This window comes from Engystomops pustulosus, chromosome 7 (assembly GCF_040894005.1).
Source record: "Engystomops pustulosus chromosome 7, aEngPut4.maternal, whole genome shotgun sequence".
In the NCBI taxonomy this organism is placed as follows: Eukaryota; Metazoa; Chordata; class Amphibia; order Anura; family Leptodactylidae; genus Engystomops; species Engystomops pustulosus.
Genome location: NC_092417.1, coordinates 181,043,218 through 181,064,301, shown reverse-complemented (window position 1 = coordinate 181,064,301; position 21,084 = coordinate 181,043,218). Strand labels below are relative to the sequence as shown.

At 47.9% G+C, this 21,084-nt stretch overlaps 1 protein-coding gene across 1 annotated transcript in view; it reads left to right on the top strand.

Moving 5' to 3' along the window:
- Positions 1–21,084, top strand: part of LOC140070291 (vomeronasal type-2 receptor 26-like) — a 48,032-nt gene that overhangs the window by 11,678 nt on the left and 15,270 nt on the right. The gene's annotated exons all lie outside the window — the stretch shown is intronic.

Sequence of the window (21,084 nt, the reverse complement as noted above, 5' to 3'; positions counted from 1 at the left end):
GCTACTAAATGTAGAATCTACAACAGAGAATACATACCGTATATAGCCACTGCCAGGCTAACTGTGCATGAAGACTAAATAGGTGGTGAGTTGAGTAGAAGTGAGTAGAGCAGAGGTCTATCCATCAAGGCTAGTTCCTGGACAGAGCCAAACTGCAAGGAACTGGATGTGGTGCAATAAGTGTAACTCAGCAGCAACTTTAGGAACAGTTCACACACACAAGAACATGGATAATAATTAATGCCTTCTAAGCTGCATTCCATGGACAGAAGACGATGCTGGCGCAGATATTCTAGTAATATAATCATCTTTAAGTCAAAAGAAAATTCAGGAATGGGAAGTAATCCTATGAATGTAGCCTTAAAATAAATAACTACCACCCATACTCAAAGATAGATAGATATGACATGGACAGAATATGACGTGATCATTGTGGAATCGATCAATGTTCATTGGATTCTTCTTTCATTAAAATCTACTTAGACTCCTAATCACGATTGATTACAATTGAGTTGTCAGACAAATTATGACTTTTTAATTGTGCAAAACCAGTGAAGGAACCAGCAAACATCACTTTTTCTTAAGCTTCTATGGGTCGAGTCCCACCTCACATAATGGTTGTTGTCAGGATCTGAGGTAATGGATCCTCTGTACCACCGCGAGTGATGGTGTAAGCCAACACCTGGGAGCGGAGTATAAGTGGCACCTGGTTTTCACCAAAAGTGGGATGGACTTGCAGTGGCAAGGTATCACCAGGTCTTTTTACAGACGCGACTTTGCCCGCAGTGGTGGCCAAGGGGTGGTACAAAGTTGTGAGGCAGAATCATGGTCAGGGACCGGCAGCACGGGATCAACGTCAGGAACAAAGCAGGAGGTTAAACGAGGCACGGAACGAGGCATGGGTGTACCAGTGACCCAAGATGTAGGTCACGGGGACACCTGTGACAGTTTTAAAAGCCATTTGGAATTTTACCCCAAGCATCAAATTCTATAGAATTTCTAGAAGACAGTAAACCTCTTATTGCGAGAGATCAGGAAATGTTCTTGGAGGATATGACTCCGTCTCTGCAAGTGTTAATGAAATCATTTGACAATTTTTCGTATTCCTGTTTTAATTATAACTAGAGATGAGCGAACATGCTCGTCCGAGCTTGATGCTCGGTCGAGCATTAGGGTACTCGAAACTGCTCGTTACTCGGACGAATACTTCGCCCGCTCGAGAAAATGGCAGCTCCCGCCGTTTTGCTTTTTGGCGGCCAGAAACAGAGCCAATCACAAGCCAGGAGACTCTGCACTCCACCCAGCATGACGTGGTACCCTTACACGTCGATAGCAGTGGTTGGCTGGCCAGATCAGGTGACCCTGGGATAGACTAGCCGCTGGCCGCGCTGCTCGGATCATTCTGTCTCTGGATGCCGCTAGGGAGAGAGCTGCTGCTGGTCAGGGAAAGCGTTAGGGTGTTCTATTAGCTTACTGTTAGGCAGGAGTGATTCTCAAAGAACCCAACAGCCCTTCTTAGGGCTACAATAACGTTCTACTTTTTTTATTTTAATTTGCATCTATTACCATTTTGTGAGGAATTAGCAGGGGGACTTGCTACCGTTGTGTTTAGCTCTTAGTGGCACACATATCCATAGCAAAGACCGAAGTGGGAAAATTCAGTAGGGGTTGGATTTCTATTAGGCAATAACTCAGTGTCATCTCATCTGGCATAGTAGTGTGCTTCCTTTGATACTTGGCTAGAAAATAGCCATAGGAGAATACAAACAGCTTCTTGAAGCCTACAGTAGCGTTCTATATATTTGATTTCTGGTTGATCTGCTGGTGGCTGTAGTTTCTGCAGTGCATGTACTTGCCAATTCTGAGCAATTTGTAGTGAGACTTGCGACCGCTGTGTTCTGCGCTTAGTGGCGCACATATCCATAGCAAAGGCCGAAGTGGGAAAATTCAGTAGGGGTTGGATTTCTATTAGGCAATAACTCAGTGTCATCTCATCTGGCATAGTAGTGTGCTTCCTTTGATACTTGGCTAGAAAATAGCCATAGGAGAATACAAACAGCTTCTTGAAGCCTACAGTAGCGTTCTATATATTTGATTTCTGGTTGATCTGCTGGTGGCTGTAGTTTCTGCAGTGCATGTACTTGCCAATTCTGAGCAATTTGTAGTGAGACTTGCGACCGCTGTGTTCTGCGCTTAGTGGTGCACATATCCATAGCAAAGGCCGAAGTGGCAAAATTCAGTAGGGGTTGGATTTCTATTAGGCAATAACTCAGTGTCATCTCATCTGGCATAGTAGTGTGCTTCCTTTGATACTTGGCTAGAAAATAGCCATAGGAGAATACAAACAGCTTCTTGAAGCCTACAGTAGCGTTCTATATATTTGATTTCTGGTTGATCTGCTGGTGGCTGTAGTTTCTGCAGTGCATGTACTTGCCAATTCTGAGCAATTTGTAGTGAGACTTGCGACCGCTGTGTTCTGCGCTTAGTGGCGCACATATCCATAGCAAAGGCCGAAGTGGGAAAATTCAGTAGGGGTTGGATTTCTATTAGGCAATAACTCAGTGTCATCTCATCTGGCATAGTAGTGTGCTTCCTTTGATACTTGGCTAGAAAATAGCCATAGGAGAATACAAACAGCTTCTTGAAGCCTACAGTAGCGTTCTATATATTTGATTTCTGGTTGATCTGCTGGTGGCTGTAGTTTCTGCAGTGCATGTACTTGCCAATTCTGAGCAATTTGTAGTGAGACTTGCGACCGCTGTGTTCTGCGCTTAGTGGCGCACATATCCATAGCAAAGGCCGAAGTGGGAAAATTCAGTAGGGGTTGGATTTCTATTAGGCAATAACTCAGTGTCATCTCATCTGGCATAGTAGTGTGCTTCCTTTGATACTTGGCTAGAAAATAGCCATAGGAGAATACAAACAGCTTCTTGAAGCCTACAGTAGCGTTCTATATATTTGATTTCTGGTTGATCTGCTGGTGGCTGTAGTTTCTGCAGTGCATGTACTTGCCAATTCTGAGCAATTTGTAGTGAGACTTGCGACCGCTGTGTTCTGCGCTTAGTGGCGCACATATCCATAGCAAAGGCCGAAGTGGCAAAATTCAGTAGGGGTTGGATTTCTATTAGGCAATAACTCAGTGTCATCTCATCTGGCATAGTAGTGTGCTTCCTTTGATACTTGGCTAGAAAATAGCCATAGGAGAATACAAACAGCTTCTTGAAGCCTACAGTAGCGTTCTATATATTTGATTTCTGGTTGATCTGCTGGTGGCTGTAGTTTCTGCAGTGCATGTACTTGCCAATTCTGAGCAATTTGTAGTGAGACTTGCGACCGCTGTGTTCTGCGCTTAGTGGCGCACATATCCATAGCAAAGGCCGAAGTGGGAAAATTCAGTAGGGGTTGGATTTCTATTAGGCAATAACTCAGTGTCATCTCATCTGGCATAGTAGTGTGCTTCCTTTGATACTTGGCTAGAAAATAGCCATAGCAATAGGATAGGATTGTTTGGTTTTAAAAACTCAAAAAAAAAACAAAAAACACAAAAAAAAAAAAAAAACACAAAAAAACACAAAAAAAAACAAAAAGAAGTAAAAAAAAAAAAAAAAGTTATAACTCTCATTTTAAAAATGTTTAACCCGAGGGCTAGGGGTAGAGGATGAGGGCGGGGACGTGGGCGTCCAACTACTGCAGGGGTCAGAGGCCGTGGTCCTGGGCGGGGTGAGACACCACCTGCTGATGAGGGAGCAGGGGAACGCCGCAGAGCTACACTCCCTAGGTTCATGTCTGAAGTTACTGGGACTCGTGGTAGAGCACTGTTGAGGCCAGAACAGTGCGAACAGGTGATGTCGTGGATTGCTGACAATGCTTCGAGCAATTTGTCCACCACCAGTCAGTCTTCCACGCAGTCCACCCATGTCACCGAAATCCCCACTCCTCCAGCTCCTGCACCTCAGCCTCCTCCCCCCCAGTCTGCCCCCTCCCAGGAAAATTTGCCATTTGAACCGGCATACTCTGAGGAACTGTTTTCTGGACCCTTCCCACAGTCACAAACCACTTGTCCGGTTGCTGCTGAGCAATTTTCCGATGCCCAGGTTTTCCACCAGTCACAGTCTGTGGGTGATGATGACCTTCTTGACGTAGTGGAAGTGTGTAAAGAGGTGTCAGACGATGAGGAGACACGGTTGTCAGACAGTGGGGAAGTTGTTGTCAGGGCAGGAAGTCCGAGGGGGGAGCAGACTGAGGAATCGGAGGATGATGAGGTGACAGACCCAAGCTGGGTTGAGAGGCCGGGTGAACACAGTGCTTCTGAGACGGAGGAGAGTCCTCGACCTGAACAGGTTGGAAGAGGCAGTGGTGGGGCCAGACGGAGAGGCAGGGCCAGAGCTGGTGCATCAGCGCCACTGTCAACTAGTGAAGCTCCCGTGGTGAGGGCTCTTGCGGCGAGGGCTAGATCTTCAGAAGTGTGGAGGTTCTTTAAGGAAACACCGGATGACCGACGGACTGTGGTGTGCAACATTTGCCAAACCAGGCTCAGCAGGGGTTCCACCACTACTAGCTTAACTACCACCAGTATGCGCAGGCATATGAATGCTAAGCACCCCACTCAGTGGCAACAAGCCCGTTCACCTCCGGCCGTGCACACCACTGCTCCTTCCCCTGTGTCAGCTGCTAGTCAGCCCCCTGCCCAGGACCCTGGCACAAAAACCCCATCGTCGCCTCCACGATCCTCCACAGCATCCACCAGCGTTCAGCTCTCCATACCCCAGACGCTGGAGCGGAAACGCAAATATAGTGCAACCCACCCGCACGCCCAAGCCCTTAATGTGCACATCTCCAGATTGCTTAGCCTGGAGATGCTGCCCTATAGGCTAGTAGAGACCGAGGCCTTTCGCAACCTCATGGCGGCGGCCGCCCCTCGGTATTCGGTCCCCAGCCGCCACTACTTTTCCCGATGTGCCGTCCCAGCCCTGCACCAGCACGTGTCAGACAACATCATCCGTGCCCTGACCAACGCCGTTTCTGACAAGGTCCACCTGACCACGGACACGTGGACGAGTGCTGCCGGGCAGGGCCACTATATATCGCTGACGGCACATTGGGTTAACTTGGTGGAGGCTGGGACCGAGTCTGACCCTGGGGCTGCTCATATACTGCCGACGCCGAGGATTGCGGGGCCTACCTCGGTCCAGGTGTTTCAGGCCTACTATGCCTCCTCCTCCTCCCACCCCTCCTCCACCTCCTCCTCCGAACTACCATCCGTGGGCACGGCGCCATCAGTCGGTAGCTCTAGGCACAGCAGCAGTGCCGTCGCTAAGCGACAGCAGGCGGTGCTCAAACTGCTGAGCCTAGGCGACAAAAGGCACACCGCCCAAGAGCTATTACAGGGCATCACGGCGCAGACTGATCTGTGGCTGGCACCGCTGAACCTCAAGCCGGGAATGGTTGTGTGTGACAACGGCCGTAACCTGGTGGCGGCTCTGCAACTCGGCAGACTGACACATGTGCCATGCCTGGCCCATGTGTTAAATCTGATAGTGCAGCGTTTCCTCAAGACATACCCCAATCTGTCTGATTTGCTCACGAAGGTGCGCCGCATCTGTGCGCATTTCAGGAAGTCCAGCCCAGATGCTGCCACTCTCAGGGCAGCGCAGCGCCGCCTCCAACTGCCCGCTCACCGACTGTTGTGCGACGTGCCCACGAGGTGGAATTCAACACTGACCATGTTATCCAGAGTTTACCAGCAGCGCAGAGCGATTGTAGACTGCCAGATGTCAACTTCCACCAGAACTGGTAGTCAGGTCAGTCAGCTTCCTCAAGTCTACAATGAGGAGTGGACGTGGATGTCTGATATCTGTCAGATGCTGAGTAACTTTGAGGAGTCAACACAGATGGTCAGTGGCGATGCCGCCATCATCAGCCTCACCATCCCGCTGCTTGGCCTGTTGAAAAACTCTCTGGTCAGCATGAAGTCGGAAGCTTTGCGCTCGTCACAAGAGACGGGGGAAGAATATTCCCTTGTTGATAGCCAAAGCACCCTGAGGTCTGTTTCTCAGCGCATATCGGAGGAGGTGGAGGTGGAGGAGGATGAGGAGGAAGAGGAGGAGAATGTTGGCGAGACACAAGAGGGGACCATTGTTGAGTCCTTCACTGTTCAGCGTGTATGGGCAGAAGAAGAGGAGTTGGAGGAGTTGGAGGAGGAGGAAATGGACAGTCAGGCCAGTGAGGGGAGTGAATTCTTACGCGTTGGTACTCTGGCGCATATGGCAGATTTCATGCTAGGCTGCCTATCCCGTGACCCTCGCGTTCAAAGAATTTATTCCAGCACCGATTACTGGGTGTTCACTCTCCTGGACCCACGGTACAAGCAAAATCTTTCCACTCTCATCCCTGCAGAGGAAAGGAGTGTGAGAATGCATGAATACCAGCAGGCCCTGGTGCACAAGCTGAAACAGTATTTCCCTTCTGACAGCGCTAGCGGCAGAGTGCGTAGTTCTGCGGGACAAGTAGCGAGGGAGAGTAGGCGAGCAGGCAGCTTGTCCAGCACTGGCAAGGGTACGCTTTACAAGGCTTTTGCCAGCTTTATGTCACCCCAGCAAGACACTGTCACCTGTCCCCAGTCTCGGCAGAGTAGGGCTGATCTTTACAGAAAGATGGTGAGGGAGTACGTAGCTGACCATACCATCGTCCTAAATGATCACACAGCTCCCTACAACTACTGGGTTTCAAAGCTGGACATGTGGCACGAACTGGCGCTGTACGCCTTGGAGGTTCTTGCCTGCCCTGCCGCTAGCGTCTTGTCCGAGCGGGTTTTCAGTGCAGCTGGTGGCATCATCACCGATAAGCGTACACGCCTGTCGACTGACAGCGCTGACAGGCTGACGCTTATTAAAATGAATAAAGGCTGGATTTCTCAGAATTTCCAATCTCCACCAGGTGAAGGAAGCTCAACCTGAATAATTGATCCACTCCTCCTCCTCCTCCTCATTTTCCTCCTTCTCCTCCTCTTTGTACAGTAAAGCAGAGGAAAATGGCTATTTTTTGACAGGGCCCACTGGCTCTTGCTATAGTACTTCATGCATTTAATTTTTCTGGAGGGCCACCTACCCGGTCCTATGTTTGAAACAATTTTTGTGAGTGCCACATACAGGCACTCAATCTATTCCATTTTTCTGGAGGGCCACCTACCCGGTCCTCTGTTTTAAAAAATTTTTGGGACTGCCACATACAGGCACTCAATCTATTCCATTTTACTGGAGGGCCACCTACCTGCTCCTCTGGTTTGAAACATTTTTGGGACTGCCACATACAGGCACTCAATCTATTCCATTTTACTGCAGGGCCACCTACCTGCTCCTCTGGTTTGAACAATTTTTGGGACTGCCACATACAGGCACTCAATCTATTCCATTTTACTGGAGGGCCACCTACCTGCTCCTCTGGTTTGAAACATTTTTGGGACTGCCACATACAGGCACTCAATCTATTCCATTTTACTGCAGGGCCACCTACCTGCTCCTCTGGTTTGAAGAATTTTTGGGACTGCCACATACAGGCACTCAATCTATTCCATTTTACTGGAGGGCCACCTACCTGCTCCTCTGGTTTGAAGAATTTTTGGGACTGCCACATACAGGCACTCAATCTATTCCATTTTACTGCAGGGCCACCTACCTGCTCCTCTGGTTTGAAGAATTTTTGGGACTGCCACATACAGGCACTCAATCTATTCCATTTTACTGGAGGGCCACCTACCTGCTCCTCTGGTTTGAAGAATTTTTGGGACTGCCACATACAGGCACTCAATCTATTCCATTTTACTGGAGGGCCACCTACCTTCTCCTCTGGTTTGAAACATTTTTGGGACTGCCACATACAGGCACTCAATCTATTCCATTTTACTGGAGGGCCACCTACCTGCTCCTCTGGTTTGAAAAATGTTTGGGACTGCCACATACAGGCACTATCCAAATTAAATTGTCTCCATAGCAGCCTCCACACGTTGTCTCCATTGCTACCTCCAAAAGTCGTCCATATAGCTGCCTCCATACATCGTCCCTTTATCAAACGAGGTGTGTCAGGCAGAAATTTGGGTTGTTTTCATGGATTCCACATCAAAGTTGTTAACTTTGTCGCCACCCTGCTGTGTTATCCACAAAATATACTGGCAAACTTTTACCATTTAGGGATATTATTTCAGCGCTTCTTGCGCATCTGTTTACATTCCCCTCACCCGGCATATCCTAAACTTATAAGAACGCTACTACACTTGATCTTATACAAAAGGTTCTTAGAAGTGCTGTTTGGGGAGTAGCCTAGAGACAGGGGCTTGGATTGGCGAAAGCTCGCCTGGCAGCGGAGCGCCAGCTCCATGCGCATCATGCGCTTCTTGCGCATCTGTTTACATTCCCCTCACCCGCCATATCCCAAACTTATAAGAACGCTACTACACTTAACTTGGTGCAGGCTGGGACCGAGTCTGACCCTGGGGCTGCTCATATACTGGCGACGCAGAGAATTGCGGGGCCTACCTCGGTCGAAGTCTCAAAGGCCTACTATACCTCCTCCCACCCCTCCTCCACCTCCTCCTCCTCCGAATTACCATCCGTGGGCATGGCGCCATCAGTCGGTAGCTCTAGGCACAGCAGCAGTGCCGTCGCTAAGCGACAGCAGGCGGTGCTGAAACTGCTGAGCCTAGGCGATAAAAGGCACACCGCCCAAGAGCTATTACAGGGCATTCCACATCAAAGTTGTTAACTTTGTCGCCACCCTGCTGTGTAATCCACAAAATATACTGGCAAACTTTTACCATTTAGGGATATTATTTCAGCGCTTCTTGCGCATCTGTTTACATTCCCCTCACCCGGCATATCCTAAACTTATAAGAACGCTACTACACTTGATCTTATACAAAAGGTTCTTAGAAGTGCTGTTTGGGGAGTAGCCTAGAAACAGGGGCTTGGATTGGCGAAAGCTCGCCTGGCTGCAGAGCGCCAGCTCCATCACAAGATCCAACTAACATAGTTGCAGCACCTTTAATCTACTACTAGTTCACTGCCTCCATAATAATAATAATCTTTATTTATATAGCGTCATCATTAGAGATGAGCGAACATGCTCGTCCGAGCTTGATGCTCGGTCGAGCATTAGGGTACTCGAAACTGCTCGTTGCTCGGACGAATACTTTGCCCGCTCGAGAAAATGGCAGCTCCCGCCGTTTTGCTTTTTGGCGGCCAGAAACAGAGCCAATCACAAGCCAGGAGACTCTGCACTCCACCCAGCATGACGTGGTACCCTTACACGTCGATAGCAGTGGTTGGCTGGCCAGATCAGGTGACCCTGGGATAGACTAGCCGCTGGCCGCGCTGCTCGGATCATTCTGTCTCTGGATGCCGCTAGGGAGAGAGCTGCTGCTGGTCAGGGAAAGCGTTAGGGTGTTCTATTAGCTTACTGTTAGGCAGGAGTGATTCTCAAAGAACCCAACAGCCCTTCTTAGGGCTACAATAACGTTCTACTTTTTTTATTTTAATTTGCATCTTTTACCATTTTGTGAGGAATTAGCAGGGGGACTTGCTACCGTTGTGTTTAGCTCTTAGTGGCACACATATCCATAGCAAAGACCGAAGTGGGAAAATTCAGTAGGGGTTGGGTTTCTATTAGGCAATAACTCAGTGTCATCTCATCTGGCATAGTAGTGTGCTTCCTTTGATACTTGGCTAGAAAATAGCCATAGGAGAATACAAACAGCTTCTTGAAGCCTACAGTAGCGTTCTATATATTTGATTTCTGGTTGATCTGCTGGTGGCTTTAGTTTCTGCAGTGCATGTACTTGCCAATTCTGAGCAATTTGTAGTGAGACTTGCGACCGCTGTGTTCTGCGCTTAGTGGCGCACATATCCATAGCAAAGGCTGAAGTGGCAAAATTCAGTAGGGGTTGGATTTCTATTAGGCAATAACTCAGTGTCATCTCATCTGGCATAGTAGTGTGCTTCCTTTGATACTTGGCTAGAAAATAGCCATAGGAGAATACAAACAGCTTCTTGAAGCCTACAGTAGCGTTCTATATATTTGATTTCTGGTTGATCTTCTGGTGGCTTTAGTTTCTGCAGTGCATGTACTTGCCAATTCTGAGCAATTTGTAGTGAGACTTGCGACCGCTGTGTTCTGCGCTTAGTGGCGCACATATCCATAGCAAAGGCTGAAGTGGGAAAATTCAGTAGGGGTTGGATTTCTATTAGGCAATAACTCAGTGTCATCTCATCTGGCATAGTAGTGTGCTTCCTTTGATACTTGGCTAGAAAATAGCCATAGGAGAATACAAATAGCTTCTTGAAGCCTACAGTAGCGTTCTATATATTTGATTTCTGGTTGATCTGCTGGTGGCTGTAGTTTCTGCAGTGCATGTACTTGCCAATTCTGAGCAATTTGTAGTGAGACTTGCGACCGCTGTGTTCTGCGCTTAGTGGCGCACATATCCATAGCAAAGGCTGAAGTGGGAAAATTCAGTAGGGGTTGGATTTCTATTAGGCAATAACTCAGTGTCATCTCATCTGGCATAGTAGTGTGCTTCCTTTGATACTTGGCTAGAAAATAGCCATAGGAGAATACAAATAGCTTCTTGAAGCCTACAGTAGCGTTCTATATATTTGATTTCTGGTTGATCTGCTGGTGGCTGTAGTTTCTGCAGTGCATGTACTTGCCAATTCTGAGCAATTTGTAGTGAGACTTGCGACCGCTGTGTTCTGCGCTTAGTGGCGCACATATCCATAGCAAAGGCTGAAGTGGCAAAATTCAGTAGGGGTTGGATTTCTATTAGGCAATAACTCAGTGTCATCTCATCTGGCATAGTAGTGTGCTTCCTTTGATACTTGGCTAGAAAATAGCCATAGCAATAGGATAGGATTGTTTGGTTCTAAAAACTCAAAAAAAAACAAAAAACACAAAAAAAAACAAAAAACACAAAAAAACACACAAAAAAAAAAAAAAAAAGTAAAAAAAAAAAAAAAGTTATAACTCTCATTTTAAAAATGTTTAACCCCAGGGCTAGGGGTAGAGGACGAGGGCGGGGACGTGGGCGTCCAACTACTGCAGGGGTCAGAGGCCGTGGTCCTGGGCGGGGTGAGACACCACCTGCTGATGAGGGAGCAGGGGAACGCCGCAGAGCTACACTCCCTAGGTTCATGTCTGAAGTTACTGGGACTCGTGGTAGAGCACTGTTGAGGCCAGAACAGTGCGAACAGGTGATGTCGTGGATTGCTGACAATGCTTCGAGCAATTTGTCCACCACCAGTCAGTCTTCCACGCAGTCCACCCATGTCACCGAAATCCCCACTCCTCCAGCTCCTGCACCTCAGCCTCCTCCCCCCCAGTCTGCCCCCTCCCAGGAAAATTTGCCATTTGAACCGGCATACTCTGAGGAACTGTTTTCTGGACCCTTCCCACAGTCACAAACCACTTGTCCGGTTGCTGCTGAGCAATTTTCCGATGCCCAGGTTTTCCACCAGTCACAGTCTGTGGGTGATGATGACCTTCTTGACGTAGTGGAAGTGTGTAAAGAGGTGTCCGACGATGAGGAGACACGGTTGTCAGACAGTGGGGAAGTTGTTGTCAGGGCAGGAAGTCCGAGGGGGGAGCAGACTGAGGGATCGGAGGATGATGAGGTGACAGACCCAAGCTGGGTTGAGAGGCCGGGTGAACACAGTGCTTCTGAGACGGAGGAGAGTCCTCGACCTGAACAGGTTGGAAGAGGCAGTGGTGGGGCCAGACGGAGAGGCAGGGCCAGAGCTGGTGCATCAGCGCCACTGTCAACTAGTGAAGCTCCCGTGGTGAGGGCTCTTGCGGCGAGGGCTAGATCTTCAGAAGTGTGGAGGTTCTTTAAGGAAACACCGGATGACCGACGGACTGTGGTGTGCAACATTTGCCAAACCAGGCTCAGCAGGGGTTCCACCACTACTAGCTTAACTACCACCAGTATGCGCAGGCATATGAATGCTAAGCACCCCACTCAGTGGCAACAAGCCCGTTCACCTCCGGCCGTGCACACCACTGCTCCTTCCCCTGTGTCAGCTGCTAGTCAGCCCCCTGCCCAGGACCCTGCCACAAAAACCCCATCGTCGCCTCCACGATCCTCCACAGCATCCACCAGCGTTCAGCTCTCCATACCCCAGACGCTGGAGCGGAAACGCAAATATAGTGCAACCCACCCGCACGCCCAAGCCCTTAATGTGCACATCTCCAGATTGCTTAGCCTGGAGATGCTGCCCTATAGGCTAGTAGAGACCGAGGCCTTTCGCAACCTCATGGCGGCGGCCGCCCCTCGGTATTCGGTCCCCAGCCGCCACTACTTTTCCCGATGTGCCGTCCCAGCCCTGCACCAGCACGTGTCAGACAACATCATCCGTGCCCTGACCAACGCCGTTTCTGACAAGGTCCACCTGACCACGGACACGTGGACGAGTGCTGCCGGGCAGGGCCACTATATATCGCTGACGGCACATTGGGTTAACTTGGTGGAGGCTGGGACCGAGTCTGACCCTGGGGCTGCTCATATACTGCCGACGCCGAGGATTGCGGGGCCTACCTCGGTCCAGGTGTTTCAGGCCTACTATGCCTCCTCCTCCTCCCACCCCTCCTCCACCTCCTCCTCCGAACTACCATCCGTGGGCACGGCGCCATCAGTCGGTAGCTCTAGGCACAGCAGCATTGCAGTCGCTAAGCGACAGCAGGCGGTGCTCAAACTGCTGAGCCTAGGCGACAAAAGGCACACCGCCCAAGAGCTATTACAGGGCATCACGGCGCAGACTGATCTGTGGCTGGCACCGCTGAACCTCAAGCCGGGAATGGTTGTGTGTGACAACGGCCGTAACCTGGTGGCGGCTCTGCAACTCGGCAGACTGACACATGTGCCATGCCTGGCCCATGTGTTAAATCTGATAGTGCAGCGTTTCCTCAAGACATACCCCAATCTGTCTGATTTGCTCACGAAGGTGCGCCGCATCTGTGCGCATTTCAGGAAGTCCAGCCCAGATGCTGCCACTCTCAGGGCAGCGCAGCGCCGCCTCCAACTGCCCGCTCACCGACTGTTGTGCGACGTGCCCACGAGGTGGAATTCAACACTGACCATGTTATCCAGAGTTTACCAGCAGCGCAGAGCGATTGTAGACTGCCAGATGTCAACTTCCACCAGAACTGGTAGTCAGGTCAGTCAGCTTCCTCAAGTCTACAATGAGGAGTGGACGTGGATGTCTGATATCTGTCAGGTGCTGAGTAACTTTGAGGAGTCAACACAGATGGTCAGTGGCGATGCCGCCATCATCAGCCTCACCATCCCGCTGCTTGGCCTGTTGAAAAACTCTCTGGTCAGCATGAAGTCGGAAGCTTTGCGCTCGTCACAAGAGACGGGGGAAGAATATTCCCTTGTTGATAGCCAAAGCACCCTGAGGTCTGTTTCTCAGCGCATATCGGAGGAGGTGGAGGTGGAGGAGGATGAGGAGGAAGAGGAGGAGAATGTTGGCGAGACACAAGAGGGGACCATTGTTGAGTCCTTCACTGTTCAGCGTGTATGGGCAGAAGAAGAGGAGTTGGAGGAGTTGGAGGAGGAGGAAATGGACAGTCAGGCCAGTGAGGGGAGTGAATTCTTACGCGTTGGTACTCTGGCGCATATGGCAGATTTCATGCTAGGCTGCCTATCCCGTGACCCTCGCGTTCAAAGAATTTATTCCAGCACCGATTACTGGGTGTTCACTCTCCTGGACCCACGGTACAAGCAAAATCTTGCCACTCTCATCCCTGCAGAGGAAAGGAGTGTGAGAATGCATGAATACCAGCAGGCCCTGGTGCACAAGCTGAAACAGTATTTCCCTTCTGACAGCGCTAGCGGCAGAGTGCGTAGTTCTGCGGGACAAGTAGCGAGGGAGAGTAGGCGAGCAGGCAGCTTGTCCAGCACTGGCAAGGGTACGCTTTACAAGGCTTTTGCCAGCTTTATGTCACCCCAGCAAGACACTGTCACCTGTCCCCAGTCTCGGCAGAGTAGGGCTGATCTTTACAGAAAGATGGTGAGGGAGTACGTAGCTGACCATACCATCGTCCTAAATGATCACACAGCTCCCTACAACTACTGGGTTTCAAAGCTGGACATGTGGCACGAACTGGCGCTGTACGCCTTGGAGGTTCTTGCCTGCCCTGCCGCTAGCGTCTTGTCCGAGCTGGTTTTCAGTGCAGCTGGTGGCATCATCACCGATAAGCGTACACGCCTGTCGACTGACAGCGCTGACAGGCTGACGCTTATTAAAATGAATAAAGGCTGGATTTCTCAGAATTTCCAATCTCCACCAGGTGAAGGAAGATCAACCTGAATAATTGATCCACTCCTCCTCCTCCTCCTCATTTTCCTCCTTCTCCTCCTCTTTGTACAGTAAAGCAGAGGAAAATGGCTATTTTTTGACAGGGCCCACTGGCTCTTGCTATACTTCATGCATTTAATTTTTCTGGAGGGCCACCTACCCGGTCCTCTGTTTGAAACAATTTTTGTGAGTGCCACATACAGGCACTCAATCTATTCCATTTTTCTGGAGGGCCACCTACCCGGTCCTCTGGTTTGAACAATTTTTGGGACTGCCACATACAGGCACTCAATCTATTCCATTTTACTGGAGGGCCACCTACCTGCTCCTCTGGTTTGAAGAATTTTTGGGACTGCCACATACAGGCACTCAATCTATTCCATTTTACTGGAGGGCCACCTACCTGCTCCTCTGGTTTGAAACATTTTTGGGACTGCCACATACAGGCACTCAATCTATCCCATTTTACTGGAGGGCCACCTACCTGCTCCTCTGGTTTGAAACATTTTTGGGACTGCCACATACAGGCACTCAATCTATCCCATTTTACTGGAGGGCCACCTACCTGCTCCTCTGGTTTGAAACATTTTTGGGACTGCCACATACAGGCACTCAATCTATTCCATTTTACTGCAGGGCCACCTACCTGCTCCTCTGGTTTGAACAATTTTTGGGACTGCCACATACAGGCACTCAATCTATTCCATTTTACTGGAGGGCCACCTACCTGCTCCTCTGGTTTGAACAATTTTTGGGACTGCCACATACAGGCACTCAATCTATCCCATTTTACTGGAGGGCCACCTACCTGCTCCTCTGGTTTGAAAAATGTTTGGGACTGCCACATACAGGCACTATCCAAATTAAATTGTCTCCATAGCAGCCTCCACACGTTGTCTCCATTGCTACCTCCAAAAGTCGTCCATATAGCTGTCTCCATACATCGTCCCTTTATCAAACGAGGTGTGTCAGGCAGAAATTTGGGTTGTTTTCATGGATTCCACATCAAAGTTGTTAACTTTGTCGCCACCCTGCTGTGTAATCCACAAAATATACTTGCAAACTTTTACCATTTAGGGATATTATTTCAGCGCTTCTTGCGCATCTGTTTACATTCCCCTCACCCGCCATATCCTAAACTTATAAGAACGCTACTACACTTGATCTTATACAAAAGTGCTGTTTGGGGAGTAGCCTAGAGACAGGGGCTTGGATTTGCGAAAGCTCGCCTGGCAGCGGAGCGCCAGCTCCATGCGCATCATGCGCTTCTTGCGCATCTGTTTACATTCCCCTCACCCGGCATATCCTAAACTTATAAGAACGCTACTACACTTGATCTTATACAAAAGTGCTGTTTGGGGAGTAGCCTAGAGACAGGGGCTTGGATTGGCGAAAGCTCGCCTGGCAGCGGAGCGCCAGCTCCATGCGCATCATGCGCTTCTTGCGTATCTGTTTACATTCCCCTCACCCGGCATATCCTAAACTTATAAGAACGCTACTACACTTGATCTTATACAAAAGTGCTGTTTGGGGAGTAGCCTAGAGACAGGGGCTTGGATTGGCGAAAGCTCGCCTGGCAGCGGAGCGCCAGCTCCATGCCAAGATCCAACTAACATAGTTTTAACTGCAGCACCTTTAATCTACTACTAGTTCACTGCCTCCATACATGGTCCCCTTATCAAACGAGCTGTGTCAGGCAGAATTTTGGGTTGTTTTCATGGCTTCCATGTTAACTTTGTCGCCACCCTGCTGTGTAATCCACAAAATATACTGGCAAACTTTTATCATGTACCGATATTATTTGAGCACTTCTTGCTCACCTCCTTTGGTTCCTCTCTGCCACCCATTGGTTTGAAGCCTGAGTCCATTTAGGGTATGTCGCCATGACACTCTCTAGCCTGCTGCCGCTGCCTCTGCATGCCGTCCCCTATAGTGTCAGGGTCAATTATTGCATGTTTTAGATGCTATCTAGCTTCATTCTGTCACTCTGTCATGGCCATGCTGTTGCCCATAATTTTGGCATAATGGTGCGTTTAAGCAGCCTCAGAGGCATCCATGCATGCTGCCCCTGCTGTTTCCTGTCCATTTCCGTGGTGTTTCCATCCTTTTCTGAGGTTCCCAGGTGTTTGGCCAAGCTTCCCTGTGCAGAGCCTTGGTCCCCTTGAAAAATGCTCGAGTCTCCCATTGACTTCAATGGGGTTCGTTATTCGAGACGAGCACTCGAGCATCGGGAAAAGTTCGTCTCGAATAACGAGTACCCGAGCATTTTAGTGTTCGCTCATCTCTAGTCATCATATTCTGCAGCGCTTTACAAATCATAGGAAACAAATACAAATGTAATGTAACAGAGCACAACATTTGTATGGAACAACAGGAGTGAGGTCCCTGCTCGCCAGAGCTTACGGTTTATGAAGATGATGGGGTAACACGAGGTAAAAGAATATTTAATGGTCAAGCCATTCTTCTTAGGGAATAGAAAAAAATATAATAAATGGAATTGCTGTCGCTTGAAACACTCAGCCGTCATCTTATATACCAGGTCCAGGGTGAATGGGACTGCAGAGAAGTCTGGTGCCTGTTGGTTGCTGGATAACAGATGGGAGGACGACACAGGACGGGTTAGTAGAAGAGTTAAAACTTCATGCAGTTAATGAGTGTTATAGGCTTGCCTAAAGAAATGGGTTTTAAGAGCACGTTTGAAACTTTGGAGGTTAGGTATTAGTCTGATAGTCCGGGGCAGAGCATTCCATAGAATTGGTGCAGCTCTAGAGAAGTCTTGGAGACGCGAGTGGGAGGTCCGCACTAGGGTAGAGGTTAATCTAAGATCACTGGCGGATCTAAGAGCACGGGTTGGGCGATAGACTGAGATAAGAGAGGAGAGGTAGGGGGGTGCAGCATTATACAGAGCTTTATGGATGAGGGTTATTATTATTTTAAACTATTCGAAAGGAGACTGGCAGCAAGTGCAGCGACTGGCATGAACTGTAAGCATACATGGTCCCCTTATCAAACGAGCTGTGTCAGGCAGAATTTGGGGTTGTTTTCATGGCTTCCATGTTAACTTTGTCGCCACCCTGCTGTGTAATCCACAAAATATACTGGCAAACTTTTATCATGTAGCGATATTATTTGAGCGCTTCTTGCTCACCTCCTTTGGTTCCTCTCTGCCACCCATTGGTTTGAAGCCTGAGTCCATTTAGGGTATGTCGCCATGCCACTCTCTAGCCTGCCGCTGCTGCCGCTGCCTCTGCATGCCGTCCCCTATAGTGTCAGGGTCAATTATTGGATGTTTTAGATGCTATCTAGCTTCATTCTGTCACTCTGTCATGGCCATGCTGTTGCCCATAATTTTGGCATAATGGTGCGATTAGGCAGCCTCAGAGGCATCCATGCATGCTGCCCCTGCTGTTTCCTGTCCATTTCCGTGGTGTTTCCATCCTTTTCTGAGGTTCCCAGGTGTTTGGCCAAGCTTCCCTGTGCAGAGCCTTGGTCCCCTTGAAAAATGCTCGAGTCTCCCATTGACTTCAATGGGGTTCGTTATTCGAGACGAGCACTCGAGCATCGGGAAAAGTTCGTCTCGAATAACGAGTACCCGAGCATTTTAGTGTTCGCTCATCTCTAATTATAACCTCTATTTCTGATGAGTGAAGAACATTTCCAGAAATCACAGATGAGATCTGGGAATAAATTTAGAGCGCAGTGTGGTACAGTTCTCCGCACTCCCTATAAAAGGTGGGGAGATTCAGCTCCGGTTGCATTGACACTAAGATGCTACAGAAGTTACTGTCAGTCACCACATTACTCAATGCAGCTGCTCCGGGGTTACTCCTTGTTATTCTAGGATGTTTTACTCTTTTCTTGATATTATCATCTTCAGCTTCAGCAGAATCATCTTCACTGAAAACTCTGCTGTGTGTGTTCTTCCTGTGTCTGTCAGCTTGTATCTTCACCGGGCAGACTCCAGCTCCAGCCTGTAGACTAAACATTGAAGAATTGTGGGAAGATTATGAATATGTACAGGATGGAGATGTTATGATCGGAGGAGTTGTCTCTGTCAACCTTGCTGTTTTAGATCTTGCATCACTTTTTAATATCTACGGTCACTTTTTATTTTGTGATAAGTAAGTGTCAGGACATGATATCAGGAGCCTGGGCTGGATGTGCAGGTCGGGGACGGTATATATTATATCATTGCTTTACTAGAACTGCAGAGTGTGAACCAGGAATGGCTTCAGATTCTTCAGTTTTCCATAATAACAGACAAATAACAGGTCCATGCAGATTCCATTTTCTTTGTAGAAATGTTTTTGTGAAATTCATCACAAAATTCCAGGATCCAGGTTACTATAGGTTCCACCACCAATCTCCAGGGTGGAAGCTTCACAGTCTTTATGATAACGGACCATAAATGGTAATAGTACAAGTGTGGACCCGGACCTGCTTTGTTATTTTAGGATATTGGTTCACTGCACAAATTCTAATGACACTGTTGACTTACAGGGGCAAACATTTGTATAGTATATCTTACATGTGATCTGAACAATGATTTTTATAATAAGTAGAAAAACTATGTCCCTTCCATGAGCCTCAGTGGGGCTCATTCACTAAGGGTCCGTCGGACCAATTATCGTCGGTTTTCCAGACGATTTCCGTTTTGCGCCAAATTGCCCCGGGATTTTGGTGCATGCGATAGGATTGAGCCGCACTGGCACCAGCTTGCACGCGACAGCAATCGGGGGGCCTGCTGTTGGACAACCTGACGGATTCGGAAAACGTGCGCAATTTAAAAATTAGAAATGTGTCACAAGATCAAGCACTTACAAGCACCGGGAAGAAGAAGGTGAACTCCGGCAGACCTCGCGCAGAAGCGACGGATGCAGGAACTCGGGCGCACGAGCTACGTGAATCGCGCCGGACCCAAATCCTCGTCGGACAACGCACCGCGGGATTGCGGCAGGACCGGGTAAGTAATTCTGCCCCAATGTCTTTTCAGTTGATTCCTGTGACTTTATGTTCCTTTTTAGCAGCTTCCCGACTCTGGTTGTTAAAGTTAAGTTCACAGTCTCTCAATGTCTCAAGTTCTTTTTTAAAAAAACAAATATTTCAGTATTTATTACTGTGAGATAGTGATGGGGAAAGTCATTGAGGGAAGATATGTTTCTCCTAGGTTTATCTTACGTGTAGGGAAGTTGTGTTGTGTAATGGAAAGCAGAGACTTTCCAAGGCTGGGATTTTGTATAAAGGGGCCCTAGAACTGGATTGGGAGAAGAGATGAAGGGTTTTCCAATCCCTGGTCAATCTCAGGATTTGTGCACCAGGCGCATAAGAATATGACTGTGGGTCTCTGTATCCTGGTGCTGAATGTGAGAGCTGAGACCACAAAGTCTGGGACTGCAAACCTGCCTCTACCAAAGCTAATCCCTTACAATACATACATTTGCTTTTGGTTTTGATGATGCACCAAAATCACTTGGTACTCTAAACTCTTTCATAACATAATACTATCCTGTTCTGTAATCATTCCTCTACAGAGCTTAGTATTAAGTACAAATTTACGTCTAAAATTTTGCCTTCATTTTTTTACCTTTGCATTTTTTTTGCTTCCATATAGTCATACAAGAGCTTGGGAAATTATTTACTCGAAGATATTATTCAGTGTCCCATATAATGCACTGTTACATAGCTAAATAAAAGAAAATTAAAAACGAACACAAAAAACTTCTGTTTTTTTACCTTTGCATGGTTTCATTTTTTTAATGGCATGCAAAGAAATAAGATTTCTTTTGAATTTTTTGAGATTTTTTTTTACTTTATTTCTTTGTTTTACACAAATACTAAGAAATCTTCACTATCACCTACCTGTATGGTAAGTATTTGTTTCTCTTGAGGGTTACAGTATATTTTTCAATATTCCGATTTTACATACAATTAAAAAACACTTTTGGATTTTGTAAAATTTATCCTGAAATGCTAAACATATTAATTATAGTTAAGTAAAATACAATTTCACTGCTCATGTATTGAACTCAAACTTTGTCAGAGTAAAACAACTTCTGAGGGGGGTCTAAACGTAGACGTGACAACACATCATGGATTTCTGAGACATTCAATCAGGTGAATGAGATGGAGCCTTCTCTTCACACCTAAATGATATGCTATGAGAACTATAAACCATTGTATCTGAAGGATAAATGATGCAAATCAGTCCTTTCTTTCAATGATCTTGGCTGTTGAGTGGGATTTCCCGGAGTATTACATGTTAGTTTATAAGCAGGGGTTAAAATAACAAGAAGCTTCTACAGTATCTCAGGAGGAACACTTCAACAACTGACACCAAGCTACCAGAGTAGACACAGAGACCACTGGGCGATAGGCCCTCCAGCTCTCCTTATCAGCTCCATGGACACTGCCCTCTGTTTACCCAACAATATTGTTATTGTTCACCTCCTCTAAAAGCAATGTTTTTTCTTGCTCCCCCTGAAGATGCTCTTTTGAGTAGAAACATGTCAGGGCCAGTCTTGGGAACTTGTCAGGGCAGGATGAATTTAGGGGACTTGTTATAGTACACACTTTCTATCCCTCCACCTTCGGTAACTGACTACCCGATTCTCTTATGACTCCATACGACACAGCTGAGAAGGACCATGCTTATCCAGACATCTGGTAAGATGTATGATTCCCTTTCCTTGTGTTATTGCTTTACACTGGATTTATGTATTAACTCATTTTTCTTTATTGACAT